General features: G+C 36.0%; 1 protein-coding gene across 3 annotated transcripts in view; it reads right to left on the bottom strand.

The window, feature by feature from the left end:
* Exoc2 (exocyst complex component 2) overlaps positions 1–17,258 on the bottom strand; it is a 252,744-nt gene that overhangs the window by 32,751 nt on the left and 202,735 nt on the right. The window lies entirely within an intron of this gene.

Below are 17,258 nucleotides of genomic sequence, written 5' to 3' on the forward strand. Positions count from 1 at the left end.
GCATAGTGCAGAAGCTGCTTCCATCTCTGTCAATGGGGACACTAGGACTACTTCTAAAAAGAAAACTTCAGCATACAGTATTTTCTTGAAAAGTGAAAAAAGGAAAACCAGTATCTTATATTAGTGAATGTCTTCCTCCCCTATTAAACAAAATACCCCAAAGGAGGAAGACAATTGCCCCTTCATGCCTTCCTTGGTCAGCAGGGCCTGGTAGATGCTTTGGTTAGTAACTTCTGAGTTACTGGAGACTTTGGTGTGTTTCCTGGGATTCCTCATTCATCTTTTCCTTCAGGCATGCCCTCTTCACATCCTGCTCACTGTTAAGCACAAGGTAAGCCTTCATTTTCCCAATTTCCTCTTCAAAGAGACACTTTGCTGTTGTTGTCCACCCTTGTCCCCCATGTCGCTCTGTTACCAGGCATACCTCCTTGGTCCCACACAGCAAGCTCTAGGCAGTGGGAGAATTGGAGGGGAATCACTGGCTCTCTATAAAATTTATGCCCGAAGTCTGGTTGGAGTCATCTGGTTTCCATTTTGACCATGGAATTTAATAAAACAATTTAAGATCCTTGCACAGGGAGAAATCAAAACACCAACTCCAAGTGTCAGGATTTTGTGTTGTCTCAGGGACAATGACTCAAGCTTTCATCAAGCAATGATGGAAGCTCTTTAAGGTGATAAATGTGTGACATAATATAGTTGTTCAGAGCCAACACTGAGATGTGTAGTCAGACCCAGCCAAGTAATGTTTAGAGGTGAAACTAGTCTGACTCAGTTTCTTTGAGGTTCACAAATAAATTTTCAGGATATTTCTGAAAGTTCAAACAAACAAAGCCTAAAACATGATTTTGACATTCAGGCAGCAGAGCCACCTGATGATACCAAGGATGTGCCATTTATCTACATACTACACGCTGCCATAACTCTATTGAAACAGAGCCCAGACACCATGTCACTTCAAGCCTGTGCATGTCACTATGTGGCACATAGACAATAGGGCATTTTCTCACATAGGTCTAATACTATTATCACATCTACCCAAACTGACTTCTAAATATCATCAACACCCAAGCCATATTTAAGCATTCTTAAATATGATTATATCCCTAATATCCCTATATGGTTGGTTTACCAATGTGTTATATTGAAATAAATTACACTGAGAGTAGAATTCATTTGGATGTGTAGGTTCTGATGTGAATTTACAGCCTGTCTCCCTGAAAACACCCCTCCTTCTCTTCAGGAAAAGGTTCTCAAGTTTCCAGGCCAGAGGCTAAGGACATCAACTTAGTGCTCTGGAGCAAGAAGCTGATGACAAGACTAGAGAAGAGTGGCAGAAGCTCTACCTGGCGTCCTGAGGTTACACCTCATCCCTGCCAAGGTAAGGCTCTACTAGGAAGACAGTGCCCTAAGACACAGTGGGTCTTAGTTTTCACTCATCCCTATGCAGTCATAGGTAAAGCACTAGATTTCTCCTGGCCTCAGTTTTCCCTGTGGTAAAATCTAGATGTAAAAATATTAATATGTCTCATTTCAGAGGGAATCCTCAATCTTGTACTTGACTTGAAAGCTCCTGAAAAAGCACTATATGCTACACCTATGAGAGATGATGTCATGATCAAAAATGAGGGGTAAATACAGGTCCACCTGTACAGACATGTGGGCAGGAGCTGCTCTATGAAGATAGTGGTGCATGATGATATCTGTATTTACTGATTTGCACAACTAAAAAATTAGCTTGTTATATAATAGCAAATAGTCACCACATCCCTACTGTTTCAATAAATGTAACAGAAGCTCTCCTATTAATACCAGATATATTAATTCAAGATGAAGTAGCATCCAGTGGAAAAATTGGTTTGTAGGATTTTTCCTTAAAAACCTAGACACCAATCTATTAAATGGCTGGGTTTGAACATGTTTTCTAAATAGTAAACTGTGATGTAATGTTTTCCTTTTGCATTTGCCCCAGAGCCTCAGTGCTCCATCTTGCTGCAACCCTGGTTTATTTATTTATTTATTTATTATTATTATTTTTAAAAATATGGTCCTCCAGCCCAGGCTACCTTGAGGATTTGTCCTGGTCTCTTTTTTCTTCTCATTTGATATGATCCCACTCAGCCCTATGTGGCTTTAGCTAACATTTTTGATTTCTGTGGTTTCTTCCTGTCCTCACTACCTTGGGGGTCTCTGAGTGGTATATCCAATTTCTTCAAACCCAAACAAATATTGGGAAGTTGGTGAAAATAAACCTCATGCCAAACTTCTGTCAGCCTGCTTTCTGCAGTTAAATTGATTCCCTCTGATTTTGTGACAATGGACTTGCCAAAGACACATAATCAGGTCAAGAACTTTTGTTCACTGGTGCTTGGACAGCCTCTTGACATGGAGCTTGTGGGAGCACAGGTCTCTACCCCTCCTAAGTGAGCCTCCGTATTCCTTGAGCAAAGCCAATGTTGTTCATCTCCACAATCTGGTAGAGCCCAGGAGTCTCCACCAACCCAGGCTGCCTTTCATTCCTGCTTGGAGAGTCCATTAGGCCTGAGTGTGTGCTGTCACATGCCTAGTGTCATCTAAAGGTAGTGCAGATGGAGGTGAAGTGAATAGACTCTGGAGCACAACTCTTCAAATCCTAGCTCTGTTCCCCATTGGTTATGTGGCCTCAGAAAGGCTGACCCTCCACATATTTCAGTTTCCTCATGTATAAAATGGGGATGATAGTAGAGATCTGTAAATGTTATTGTGAGAATGCTAATACATATAAACTTGGAACAATGTCTGAAAGACAGGAAGTACTCAACGTCACCTAGGTATTGAGGGAGACCCCAAGTGATAGGTTACAGAAGTTGGACAGTGCAGATGCTAAAGTCCTCAGCTGTGGCACCTCAAGTCAGGGAAAAACTGGGCCCCTCCTGTGAGTACAGTGGGTGACTCGGGTGTGCTAGGAAGTTTGAAAACCATTTCCTTATATGAAACTTCTGGATTATTCTCTTCACTTTTAAAAGCAGAGCAAAAGCAAGTAACTAAGGCACTTATTTTATCCAAATCCTTTTCATCAGTGTAGGTTTGTGGAGGAGTTATCCTGTGAGAGAGCTGGTAGGACTGTGAATGCAAAGGCTGGGGTACAGTTGGGAACACCCATCATTTGTGTGTCAGGGACCGGTGGGAAGGAAGCAGTTCTATTCTTAAGCATGGTAGCATTTTTCGAAAGTTCTGATTAGGAACCTAATTTTCAAAACCCATTTGTCATTCAAAATGTCATTGTGGATAATATCTCACCCATCAGCTTATACATAATAGGATTTCATGTTGTGACTTGGTACTGTCAAACACAGATGATAAACCGTTAAAAAAAAAAAAAACTCTACTTGGTAGTTTTCTCATTCTCAAAAGAATCTTTTTTGATGAGAATCTGTGTTAAGCTCTGTATGGTAACTGGGAGGACTGAAGTCGAGTGGGGGCAGGGTTCACTGTGCTGAGTAGCTGTTTCCTGTTTGGTTAGGATGAAGACTTCTAAGAGGTGGTGGAGAGATAGCATACCTGCACTTCCCACCCATCATCAAACCAAGGTACAGGTCCTCAACTTGCTGTGTCCAGAACTAGTCGTTTTGCTTTTTTTTTTTTTTTTTCTTTGTGGTACTGGAGACCGAACCCAGGGTGCTCTACCACTGAGCTGCATCCCCATCCGTTTTTACTTTTTGAGACGGGTTTTGCTTAGTTGCCTAGACTAGCCTTCTAAGTCCCTGGGATTACAAGGTGTATACGACCATGCCTGGAAGAAATACCTTATTTTTAAAAATCAAGTGGGTATATGTCATGTTTCCCTCTCCATTCCCAACATATATAATCTGTCTTTTTCCCCCCTTACCTTTGATCCATCTTGCCAGGTTTGTGCCCATTCTTTTAAATTTTCTCAAAAAACTTGATGGCTTGATCATCTCCACAGTGTTTTTGTCTTATTTTTCATTCCTTCCATTTGTGTTTCCCTCTATGTTCTTTGGGCTCAAATTAAAAATAATTTTTTTAAACTTTGATTTTGATGCCTAGCTCATGCATGTTCAACCTCTCTTCTTTTTCAGAAAGGCATTAAAAGTCACACATTTCTCTTCAAGTGTTTAGCTACATCCCACATTTCAATGTGAAATTTTTCATTATTATTCAGCTCTTGATTTTTCTCATTTTTGTGATGGTTTCTTTTTTGGCTGGTGTATTATTCAGAAGTCTATTTAAAAATTTCCAAACATATGCAGGGTCTTAAAAGTTATCTTTTTGTTACTAATTTCTAGTATAATTTTATTTTGGTCAGAGAGCTTAATAACAGTTCTTCTTGAGACTTATTTTGTGGCTAGTAGTAGTTAATTCTCTGGTTAAAAGTTGAAGGATTCTTTAAATTTCTGCCAGATGAAGTTTGCTAATTGAATTTTCAAATTTTCTTTCAATTTGATAACTATTTTGCTGGCTTAATCCATCAATTCTGAGAAAAGTATATTAAAAACTACAAGTATGATTATGGAGTATAAATCCCAACAACTTAAAAATTCTATTCTGGAGACTACATTATTTATTATATCTCCATTTAGAATAATTTTATTTTTCTGGAAAATTATTACTTTTATTATTATATGGTAGCTTTTATTCCTAAATGCTTTTTGGTTTCAACTGTCTGTTTTTAATATTTATTTTTTAGGTGTAGTTGGACACAATACCTTTATTTTACTTATTTTTTTATGTGGTACTGAGGATCAAACCCAGGCCCTTGCACGTGCTAGGTGAGCACTCTACCGCTGAGTCACAACCCCAACCCTTCAATTGTCTTTTGTGTGTTGTCAATCCAGGACCCTTAGCTTTCTTTTCATGAATATCTTCCTGGCATACTATTTTGTGTGTGTGTTGTGGGGGACCAGGGGCTACCATTTTTTTGCTTTTAATCTTTCTGAGTTGTTATATGTTAGGACCCAGAAGTAACAAAAAATACCAAATAGATAAATTTTTTTCTTTTTTTTTTTCTAGGAAGGGGTATCTTATCTGAGGATTTGTTTGGTCTGAAAACATTAATTCATTGACATTTATGGTGCCAATTTACTTTAAAACATTTTTTAGCCTCTGAACTTGCATTTTGTATTTACTCTCCTGTTTTTGTTTTACTACATCTCATATTAATTACTTCTACTCTTTTAATTTCTCCTTTAATTAAGCAATACACACTTATTTCAAAGTTTTCTATCCTATACCTATTATTTTTAAAAAACCAAAACACAACTTCTCACTTTAATTTTACCTAAAAACGTTTCAATAAAGTTAGAAGAATTCCTATATTCCTTCTCTTTCCCCCAAGCTTATCCAAATATAAATATTACATAGCCATAGCACAATGATCAAAATTAGGAAATTTCATTGATATATTATGAATTGATCTGCAAATTTTATTCCAACTTCACTATTCAGGATGGTTCCTCCCTCAAGTCTTTGTTTTCTGTGACCTTGATAGTTCTGAAGAGTACTGCTGAGGTATTTTGTAGACTGTCCTTCAATTGTGCTTGCTTAGTGTTTGTAATTAAATTCAAGTTATGAGCATCACTTGATATTTTTTGTCAAAAAATAGTAATATCAAGTATGAAATATCACCAAATCACAGATGTTTCAGTTCCAACTGCTCTCTCCTGTAGGTAATATTTTCATCAAACACTGTTCTATCCCAGCCTAATTTAATCAATAGACAGAAAAATATTTACTTAGATCCAGGTGCCTGCTGAGCTTCAAGAGATAGTCCTTAGGCAGGATGGTCAACAGGCCCAAGGGAAATCTCCTTGATGGTTGCTGGGGACAGCAAAATATGAGGGCATAATTTGATACTATTTAGAGGTAATAGTGATTTATTTATTCATTTCAAATCTTAGGATTTTCATGAGGTGCTTCCTCTTGGATGTTAAAACCATACTGTAAACTGTCATTTTAAGAATCCAAATAACATTTAGAAAGAAACCTATTTTAACAGAGGTAATAGGTACATCAAGGATGCTTTTTTTTGTAGCAGTCTTACCAGAACTTGTTTTGTGGCAGAAAACAACTTGACTTTGCTGTGTCTGACTTTAAAAAAAAATTATTTATTTACTTATTTATTTATTTTTATCAAGGATTGAACCTAGGGAACTCAACAACTGAGCCATAGCCCCAGGCACTTTTTTATATTTTATTTTGAAACAGGGTCTTGTTAAGACATCAGGGCCTCATCAAGTTGCTGAGGATGAACTTGCTATCCTTCTGCCTCAGCCTCCCAAGCCACTGGGATTACAGATGTGCTCCACCACTGCTCTGAATGTCTGACTGAATCTTAGACAACTCATATGGAGAAAACAGACCCACAAAGATAATAATTTTCCAAGGGCCTCAGGAGCAAGCAAACAAAAATCAAGCTCAGAATCTTAAGCTGTGCTTTGTAGTCTACCTACCTCAATGTATTCACCCTTGCTTGATAAAGAACCCTATTTTTGTGAGTTATGTCTTTGTTCATGGTATACATTCCTTTGAGCATTAAAACAACGAAAATTAACCAGTGTTACAGATTGCAAAAATAAATACTTGGGGAAGTGACCATATCTTCTTTGGGCTTCATTTATTCATCATATTTATAAAGCAATTGCCAGGACAAGCTTATTTTTTAAGTTCCAATATTTTTGCTTTTCTGCTTCTACAAGTAACAATTTGAGCACTCTGCGCACCAATAGAGTCCAACTGTCCTTATCATGCAGATGAGTAAACAGAAGCAGCAAGAAGTTCAGGGATTTGCCAGCATTGTGCAGAAGAGATGAGAGAGCTAATGGGAGAAATCCAGCATAGCACCTTTGGATTTCATTTTCTTTATTGCTTATGCATTTTCTAGTTCATTGACTTCTTCCCTATCTTTATTATTTCATTCTACCTTAGTTAGGCCTGGAGTTCAATTTGCCCTTCTTTGTTGAGTTCTTAAAAGGGAACTACTGAGTATAGATCTGTTTCTTTCTGACACAAGTGTATAAGGTCACAAATTTCCCTCTAAGCATCTATTAGCCACGTTCTCCAAATTTTAATATGCCATTTTACTTTTCATTCAATTTAAATGTTTTCTAATTTTTCTGATGTTTTCCTCTTTGATTCATGGTTTGTTTATTTCTATGGTGCTGGGAATGGAACACAGAGCCTTGTGCATGTCAGGTTAGTGCTCTACCATTAAGCTTATACTCCAACCTCCATGGGAATTTATGAATGTGATGTTTAACTTCCAAACACTTAGGTTTAGCTAGATATTTTATTACGAACTTCTAATTTTTCTCAGTGGTCTCTGTAGTATACAGTTGAATAATATTTTTATTTTTAAATTTTTTACCTTTCTGATCATGGTTGGTTATTTTTAATCCATTCTGACCACCTCTGCCATTTAACTAAAATGGTCAATCCATTGATGTTTAATGCAATTATTCATATGGTTATATCTATCATTCTAATATTCATTTTCTATCTGTTTTCTATTATCCTTTTCATGCCTTTTAAGAATCATATAGTTATTTGAAAAATCAATCATAATTTTCCTATTGGCTTTTTAGTTACACTTCTCTATGTTATTGTCTTGGTGATTATTCTGGTGATTACAATATATATCTTTAATTTTCATAGACCATCTGCAGTTAATATGTCACCACTTCATGTAAAATGTAGAAATCTTGTAATCAGGTCTATTTCTCTGGTGTCTCATGTTACATCTGTACATGCTACAGAGCAATACTATAATATTTGACTGAAACAATCATATAAAAATTTAAAGACAAACAGGAGCAAAAAAAAAAAGTTCTATATCTACCCAGGTATTTGATACTCTTCATTGCTTTTTTAGGATCTGAGTTTCTATCAGGTATTACTTCTTCATTATTAGGCATCACTTCATTTCAGTTTGAAGAACTTCTTTAAGTGTTCCTATAGTATACTTCTGATGACAACAAATTCTTTTTAATCTAAAAATGTCTTTATTTTGCTAAAGAATGTTTATGCATGATATAGAACTTTGGGTTGACAGTATTTTACTTCTATCACTTTAAAGATGGCTATTTCATTCATTCTGATGTTAAGTCAGAATTCAAATGTTGTTCCTCTGCATATATTGTTTTTTATTTGTTCTCAGAAGATTTTTTTTTTTTAAAGCTTTGGCTTTGAACTACTGCCTCGGTTTGGCATTCTTTGTGTTAATACTTTTTGTTGTCCACTGAGCATCCTGAATCTGTAAAATTGTATCTTTCAATTAAAATTTGGGCAACTATCCATTATTATTTCTTTAAAGAAGTTTTTCTGCTTGATTCTGTCCTTGTTCTTCTAAGGTTACAGTTCCACCTGTTAAGTCATTTGATTACATCTAACAAATCTCAATATATGTATATATTCACTTTCCCTTTCTGTTCTTCACATAAGATAATATCCACTGATCTACTTTAAATTCATTCACTCATTCTTTCCTCAGTGATTGTCATTGTGCTAGTTGTCCATCCAATTTTTAAAAAATCAGTTATTTTTCAATTTAAAACTTTTGTCTTTTTTTTTGGCTGATATTTGCTCTTAATTTATTAAGAGTAAAAGTGGTTTCTTTTACTTTATTGTGGATAGTTACAATAGGTGTATTAAAATCCTTGTCTGCTAATTCCAACACCTGGATCATCTTGTGGTTGGTCTCAATTGATTTTCTGTTGTCTTGAAAATGTGTTTCATTTTCTTGTTCTTCAAACGTCAAGTAATTTTGGATTTTATCCTTGATATTAAGAATAATAAGTCATGGATAAGTGGGATCCTATTTTCTTTAGACTAGTAGGCAATAATCTTGCTTAGATTTGAACTGCAAACTTAGTTTCCTGAGTGGAACTTTTAATCTCAGATAAAATTATGGTCTTTAGCTGAACTGTTCTGTTTTGTGCAGGCATTGTTCAGGGCTCAGTCCAACAATTTAGGCAGAGTTTAGGGATTTCTTCTCTGATTCTTTCTTCTCTAAAATTTCCCTCTTTTCTAGTAGCTACAGTTTCTGGGAATCACACCTTTTGGTTCCTGAGGGCAAAAAGATGGCAATTTTTCCACTGGTGCCCTTGCCACCCCTAGCACTATGCCAACTATAAATGGTTCTAGGATAAAAGCTACAAAAAAAGGAGAGAGAAATATTACTCACATACCTTGGTCACTGTGTTGTGGATTCTGCCTGCTCTGTTCCTGCTCAGGGCCTTCAGTCAGTTGTTTTATGTGTACGCCAGAATTTATGGTTGTTATCTGCAGAGTGTCAGTCAGTCTGACGGGATTTTACCCTCAGCAGAGAGAATTAGAACTCAGTTCCTTTTGAAATACTAAGCTTTACTCTGACTATAGTAATTATCTTTAAAACAACAACAAAAAACAAACAACAACAAAAAAACCCTAATGCTCCTACTGTGAATAATTAAAGGGAAATGACTGTATTTTCTATGTAAAAATTACCTCTTTTAGGGCTGGGGTTATGGCTCAGCAGTAGAGCACTCGCCTAGCATGTGTGAGGTCCTGGGTTCAATCCTCAGTACCACATTAAAAAAAAATAATAAAGATATTGTGTCCATCTACAACTAAAAAATAAAATATTTTAAAAAATTACCTCTTTTAAAGGGCTATCCTTTTCCGGCATTTACTTGAACAATGAATTATCAGTGATAACACGGAAAGGAATAAATGTTTCCTCTGCTAGGATACACACCTGCTGTTATAGCAGTAACCATCTCCCACCCTTACTTAGTATCACAAGACCAAAGCTATGATTTCTCATGAAGTGGTCTAAGAGCACTTGTCCCTAACTGGCACTCCTCAGCCCACATCTGTTCAGTTCCAGCAAGAGATGAAAACAAATACAGCTGATGCTTACCAAGTCCTTCCATCTCTTGCCCATGTGTGAAGCCCTCTGACTCTCCATTCATCTCTTTCTAATAAAGAAATGATTTGACATTACTAGGTGCAGTTGTTTAATTGACTATAGTATAAGTGAGGAGGACTACTCAGTGACAACTTTTGTACAATTTTGCTATTTAAAAATTTCATTATGTAAAATTTCAAATGTATCAAAAGTGGAGAGAACAATATAATGAAGTATCTTGTACCTTTAACTCTGACTCAACAATGAGCAACTTGGAGCCACCTTTATCTCTATAAAATGAGTAGATATCTATATCCTACTCTATCCCCTCATTCTCACATCTTTTTAATGTAAATCCCAGATATCTTGTCATGTCCTTTATAATGAGTTAAAAGATAAAAACATATACATACATATAGAAGTCCCTCAGTATTCTGGGGGGGCTGGTTCTAGGACCCCTTGTAGACACCAAAATCCACAGATGTTCAAGTCCTTTATAAAAAATGGCATAGGATTTGCATAGAACTTATGCTCATCCTCCTGTATACTTTAATCATCTCTGAATGATTTGCAACACCTAATACCATGCAAATGCTACAGAAACAGTTGTCATACTGTATTGTTTAGGGAATGATTGCAAGGGAAAAAATGTCCGTATGTGTTCAGTATGTCTTAGGCCACACTATGTAGTATGTCAGCAAGACATGAGAATGAATGATGCTCAAACAAGTGCAGAAGAGAGACTGAGAATCTATGAAATAGTGAGAGGCTACTGTAGGGCATGCCTCATATTCCTTCTTCATGTGGATTCAACATAGTGCTCGGTGTATGACAAACTTGAGTTTTGGAATTTTCTAGACTTTTCTTTTTGAATATTTTCAATCTGCAGTTGGTTAAAACCTTGGATATGGAACCAGGGAATTTACAGAGCTGAAAAATTTATATGTATATTATCCAGTACTTTATTTTTTAGAAAAGTTTTAGGTTCATCACAAAATTGAGTGTAAAATCCACAGTTCCCATTCACAGCCTGTCTCTATACATACACAGACCCTCCAATCAACATTCCCTGCCAAATGGCACAATTGTTACAAAAGATGAACCTCCATTCACACATTATTAATATCCATACTCGAAGTGTACAGGGTTCCCTTGGTGTTGTACATTCTGTGGGTTTTGAGAGATGTTTGATGACGTATCTCCAATGTGGTATCATGCAGAATAGTTTCACTGCCTTAAAAATTCTGTCCTCTGCCTCTTCACCTCTCCCTCCACTCTAACTCCAGGAAACCACTGATTTTCTTACTGTCTTAATAACTTATCTTCTCCCAAAATGACATACAGTTGAAATCATGCAATCTGTAGCCTCTTCATATTTGTCTGTCACTCAGTAATATGCATTTAAGATTCTTCCATGTCTTTTTAAAGCCTCATACATGCTTCATTTTAGTGCTAAATAACATTCCATTGTCTAGATGTTTATTCATTTATCCATTTACCTATTGAAGGACATATTGGTTTCAAGTTTTGGCAACTATAAAATAGCTGTTATATAAGTCAAAAGTCATCACTCCAACCAAGGTCATCTAGATTTTCTCCTGAAGCATCTTTCTAGGAGTTTCACATTTATTTACAACTTTAATCCAGAAGAGTAAAAAAGTCTGTATCTAGATTCACTTTTATGCATGTGGATGCCCAATTGTTCTAGCACTACTTGTTGAAAAGACTAACTGTCCCCCATTGTATTGTCTTTGCTTCTTTGCCAAAAATCATTTGACAATAGTTATGTGGCTCTATTTATGGGCTTTCTATTCTGTTGCATTGATTTATTTGTCTTTTTTTTGCAATGATACATACACTGTTTTGATTACTGCAGCTTTATATTGACACACTAAATGACATGTATCATGTCACAAAGAGCTAAAACATAATTATTTTTAAAATAAAAATCACATACCATTATAACATTTAAAATTTTAACAATTCCTATTACCAATGTTTAAATATTGATAGAATGTTTAATATTTTTAATAATTAAAAAAAATTTCCTGGTTTAATTCAGGATCAAATAGCACCCACACAATGCCATTGATTGATAGATCTTAATTATCTCGTCATACAAGATCTTCTCTGGCTTCTCCCTCTTTCATTCTCTTTTTCATTTCCCCTTCAATTTCTTTCTCAAAGAAATGCGGCACTTTGCTTTAGAGTTTCCTGCAATATTGATTTTGTTTAAAGTCCACCAATATGTCTTTCTACTTCTGTACTTCCTTTCTATAAACTGTTAAGTAGACCTGAATGCTGAGGTTTGACTTTTGGCAAGAATACTTCATTCGTATATTTTAAGCCTAGCTTCTAATTGGGCTGTGAAAGATTATTTCCTGCATGCTCGACCTTGACAACTTTGGCAACTGCAGATGTAGAATGAGTTCATAAGATTAAATAGCCTACCTACACTAATACTCTTTCTGACTTCTAAATATTACAGTAAATGATTGTATCTTAGGACAAATCTGAAGACTAAGTACATGTAAACATTCATGGTGTTATGAACAAGTAAAACATACAAACAAAAAGTTAATCTGAACTTTCAGTTATGAATGGCAGATTAAAACCACATTAACCTTTGCTCTTCCAAAACTCTACAAAAATGATAGTATAAGATAGGGGTGTAGGGGTGTGTGTGCGTGTGTAAAATATATGCAGTATATATCCTTAATATAGGTCTATGCACACAGGGTATACACTGTGTAACATTTATACACACAGAGAAGTAACACAGTTGGATAAAAAATGGTATAATCCATAAAGCAAAAGAGAATAGAAAACAATGGCTAGAAGAGTCTGAAAGCTGTACAATAGATGAGTGAGTGGAAATTGATTCATAAGATCTACACAAGTTATGTCCCAAATTGACAGTAGTAAAAACAAAAATGCAAAATTTGAAGTTCTTACTGCAAAATTCTCAGAAGTCTCAAGAATTTGTGATATAGGAATCTCTGGAAGTGGGGACAAACTCAGGGTTAAAAAACATATGATTAGGGATGGGAATGTAAAACATACAAACATCCTTGTCTAGCATGCAGGAGGCCCTGTGTTCTATCATCAGCACTGGAGGGAAAAAACAAAACAAAAAGTCAGTCTGAAGGTGTTTAAGAAACAGCTAACTGTTTCAGGCTTCTTCCTCTTCCCCACACAACTGGGCACTGCCCTTGATATTCCTACAACCATAAAAGTTCGAGCTTTATTCTCATGGGAGGCCAAAGGTAGAAGGTTAAATAAGGAATATCAGATCCAGTTGAGAGCAGGGATACTCTCTACCCAAACTGACCTCCAACCCCTTTTGCTGCCACTTGCCTCCCAGGGTGCTGATAGCTGCTAAAACCTTCTAGGAATGAGATTGGAAGCACCTTCTCTGGGAATCTGATCAACCCTAGAGAAATTACCTATATTTTGAAAAATGAGCTAAAGATAATACAGTCGTGGGGATTCCTTAGTGAAAAGACCCATCCCATCCTAATTGAAGCACTCAGTTGATAAGCACAATCCACTGCACAGGGCTCACAATCCTGATCAGCTTTGAGTTAAGTGTGAGTATATAACCAAAATTCACTAGAAATATAAACTTTTAGGTATTTAATGCATAGAATAAAGCAAACTGACAACTATGCAAACAGAAAGAAAAACTAATAGATTATTATTATTCCCAGAGAAATAATAAGACTCTAAATTGGAACATTCAGAGAACAACAACCTTCTTGTCAGCTTAAAAAAATAGTAGAAATTAAACTCAATAGAAAGACTGAATGGTAAATGTGAAAAATTTCTCAGAAAGTAGAATAAACACAAACAGAAAACAAGAAGGGAAGATTTTTAAAAATCTTGACAGGGTCAAGGGGATTAAAAAAATAATTCAATAAAATTTCCTAGAATTTAAAAGCATTAAACTTATCAGTAGGAATAAAAGAGCATCATATCCATAACATTATAAACTGTCAGAAAACTAGGAGAAGGATAAAATTCTATAGCAAAGAGAGCTAAAGGCAGAGAGATTGGAGAATAATGATATAAGGCTTTTGAATTCGAGGGAAAATGACTTCCATCCTAGAATTCTATACCTAACTAAGCAATCAATAAAGATTTTCTTTAGATGTTCAAAGTCTCAAAGAAATTTACCTCTTATATTCCTTTTTTTTTTTTTTTCAGGAAGTTACCAGAGGCTAGGTCCAACCAAGTACGGGAGCAAACTAAGAAAGAGGAAGACACAAGATACAGAAGTGGTGGATCCAACACAGGAGAGAAACAGGGAAATTCCAGGTTGATGACTTTAAGAGGAGGACCCAAATGTAAGGCCAGTCCAGGGAGCAACCAGTCCAGGCTGTGACAGGCTAGAAGGCTGTGAGGGAAGTTGTTCAAGAAGATGAACTTTTTTTACCCCGTATACAGATTGCAGAATCACATCAGTTACACATCCATTGATTTACATATTGCCATACTAGTGTCTGTTGTATTCTGCTGCCTTTCATAACCCACTTGAATCAAAGTGTGAAATATGATATATCAAGAACTATGTAATGTTTTGAACAACCAACAATAAAAAATTAAAAAAAAAGATGAACTTGATAAAATACTTATGTGTGTGAATATATCACATAGACATTTGCACATTTTGTATGAAAGGAGTTTGGGGATAAAGGAAAACAACATGGAATACATAGAAAATACAAAAAACTACAGAACACATCACAGTCTAAATTGGTTTAGCATATAACAGGCATGATAATCTGGACACTGAACATGGAACCAACCAAAATAAACACATTGGGAGTAAAGTTTAGAGAAGGGTGTGTGTGTGTGTGTGTGTATGTGTGTATATGTTTGAGGCAATAAGAAAGGAGAGAACTAAATTCTCATATTCTATTGTAGAAAGATCATAGAGCCCAAAACTTAAGAATTAAGAAGTAGCATTATAAACTTGTTAAGGAGTGACAGAGAGGCAAATACCAGAAGACTTAGATGAGTTAGGAGAACTAAAAATGGATGGCTTTAGAGAGTAGGCAAAGTGGGTAAGAAGGATAGAGGGACTGTCCACAACCAGCTCTGTGAAATCATTTTCTTTATGTATTTAATTTAAAAACATGAAAAGATTCTCTGACACATTTGCTAACAGTTTCATCAATAACATTCAACAACTATTTCCTAGCTATTCATTACCAGCTGCTGGGTTGGGACCCCTGTCTACAGACAAGGATGGTCCAGTGATTACTGGATGTGGCACAGTGTACAGCAGTTCATGAGAGAAGGGGATGGGAAATATGGCTGTACAGAACCCAACCTGACATTCTGCTGTTTGTACTTACCTAGGCACAGACTGATTTCAGAAGCTGGGCTGAGACTCAGCCAAAGGTTGGGCAAGAACATCTGTAATAGTCCAACAGACAAAGAGGCAAGGGCAGCAGGAAGTGATTAGGTACTGGGAAGAAAACTAACATTAGAGAAGCTGAAGAAAGAGCCCAATAAAGGAGTTTCACTTTGGTTCTTAAGGCAAAGATACTCAGTGACACTCAAGGAAGAGGCAGTTCTTTTAACATCCCCTATTGTGAGAAAACACAATATTACTGCACAGCAGTTCTTTTCTCTGGCCTGCTTTATTACTCTCATTCTAGTCATTTACAATTTTCTTAATGCCAAGTTTATTGACTATTTCTCAGTATTCTTCTTTTGACATCTAACTCTTTTGACTTTAATGATTGGTCTTGGTTCTTGGGGCTCTGTGCTTAGTTAAAGTGTTTATGGGCTGGTGGGACAGAAACAGTAGTTTAAAAATGTGAGGAAATAATAATGCTAAAATCAATATCAACAGTGATCACAATAACACAATCAGTGGGACACTAGCCACTGTTAAAAGACAGAAACACACTGGCTCCAGTGGTTGCCTGGAGTTTATAAACAGAAGGACAGCTAACTTTCTTTTGGATTTCATTGGCCACCATAAGTACATGTAACCCAAAGACCCAAGTCTTGTCCATAGATTTTCTTTTTTGGCCAGGGGAAAGCGGGTACCAGGGATTGAACTCAGGGGCACTCAATCACTGAGCCAGATCCCCAGCCCTATTTTGTATTTTACATAGAGACAGGATCCCACTGAGTTGCTTAGCACCTCATTTTTGCTAAAGCTGGCTTTGAACTTGCGATCTTCCTGTCTTAGCCTCACGAGCTGCTGGGATTACAGGCGTGTGCCACTGTGCCCAGTCATAATATATTTGTTATTTATTTATAACCTGACAAGTACAAAGAGGCTTTTTTAGAGTGATATATATGATAAAATTCAAATGTGGGTTAGAGAAATGAGATAAGATCAGCACACAAAAGGCAGAATGGCATATAAATATACATAAATACACACACACACACACACATATAATACACACACACACACATATACCAGCATTTAAAGCAAAGTGAAAATCATTGAAACTGCTTCTCTAATTGAGGTACCTGTAAATATTAAAATTTTTTAGATTTTCAGAGCAGTTTATAAATCAATATAAAAATCTTTATAATAATATTGATAGATAAATGTTCAATGACAAAAATGTATTCAAGTTTCAGTATTCATAATTTCAGTATTAACAATTGTGCTAAGCATACAAATGTGAGATTTAATTATTTTAATATAATTATTCTAATTATTTGGAAACCAGACTTGATTTAAAAACTATTTGGAATAGTAACTTTTCAGAAAACAAATTATAACGCTCTTAAACAACAACTAGACTATCCTACAGTATATTGATAAGAGAAACATATACCACTACCTTGTACTTGAATCAGAATTAAAATACAACTATTTTTATTCATTCTCTTAAAGAAAAATTCATGCAAGGATGACACAGAAGTGGGAATGAGTCAGTAAGCTGTGCCTACAGCAATTATGCTTGTTTTGCAATGCCCAAATCATTTCTAGAACATGCCACTTTCATGGTACACTGATATAGAAAGTCTTAGTAAAATCAAATTATTTCTAATAGTCCCTTAGCATTTAAAATGAGGCCTACTTAGCTAACTCACATGAAGCCAAGCTGACCCACATAGACGTGGATCTGTTAAAATCAAAATGCTACCTGCAGATGAAAGCACCTTGGACACCTCCATTTTTTTTTTCCTCAGCTGTCTCTGTGAAACTTGTTGTAGGGTCTGATTTAACTCTCAACTTTCTTCTAACTTATGTCATGTTCCTCCATCTCCACTTAACCACTAAACTCATCTTCTGTAACATAAGTAGCTCTTGAAATCCCCCTTTCTTCCAAGAAGTTCCCCCCGACTACTTGGAATAGCCTTCCTTGAACTCCCTCATTTGGGTATGGGGTTTTTA

This window comes from Marmota monax, unplaced genomic scaffold (assembly GCF_021218885.2).
Source record: "Marmota monax isolate L192 unplaced genomic scaffold, Marmota_monax_Labrador192_F-V1.1 WCK01_AAM20220418_F8-fsc00029, whole genome shotgun sequence".
Lineage (NCBI taxonomy): Eukaryota > Metazoa > Chordata > Mammalia > Rodentia > Sciuridae > Marmota > Marmota monax.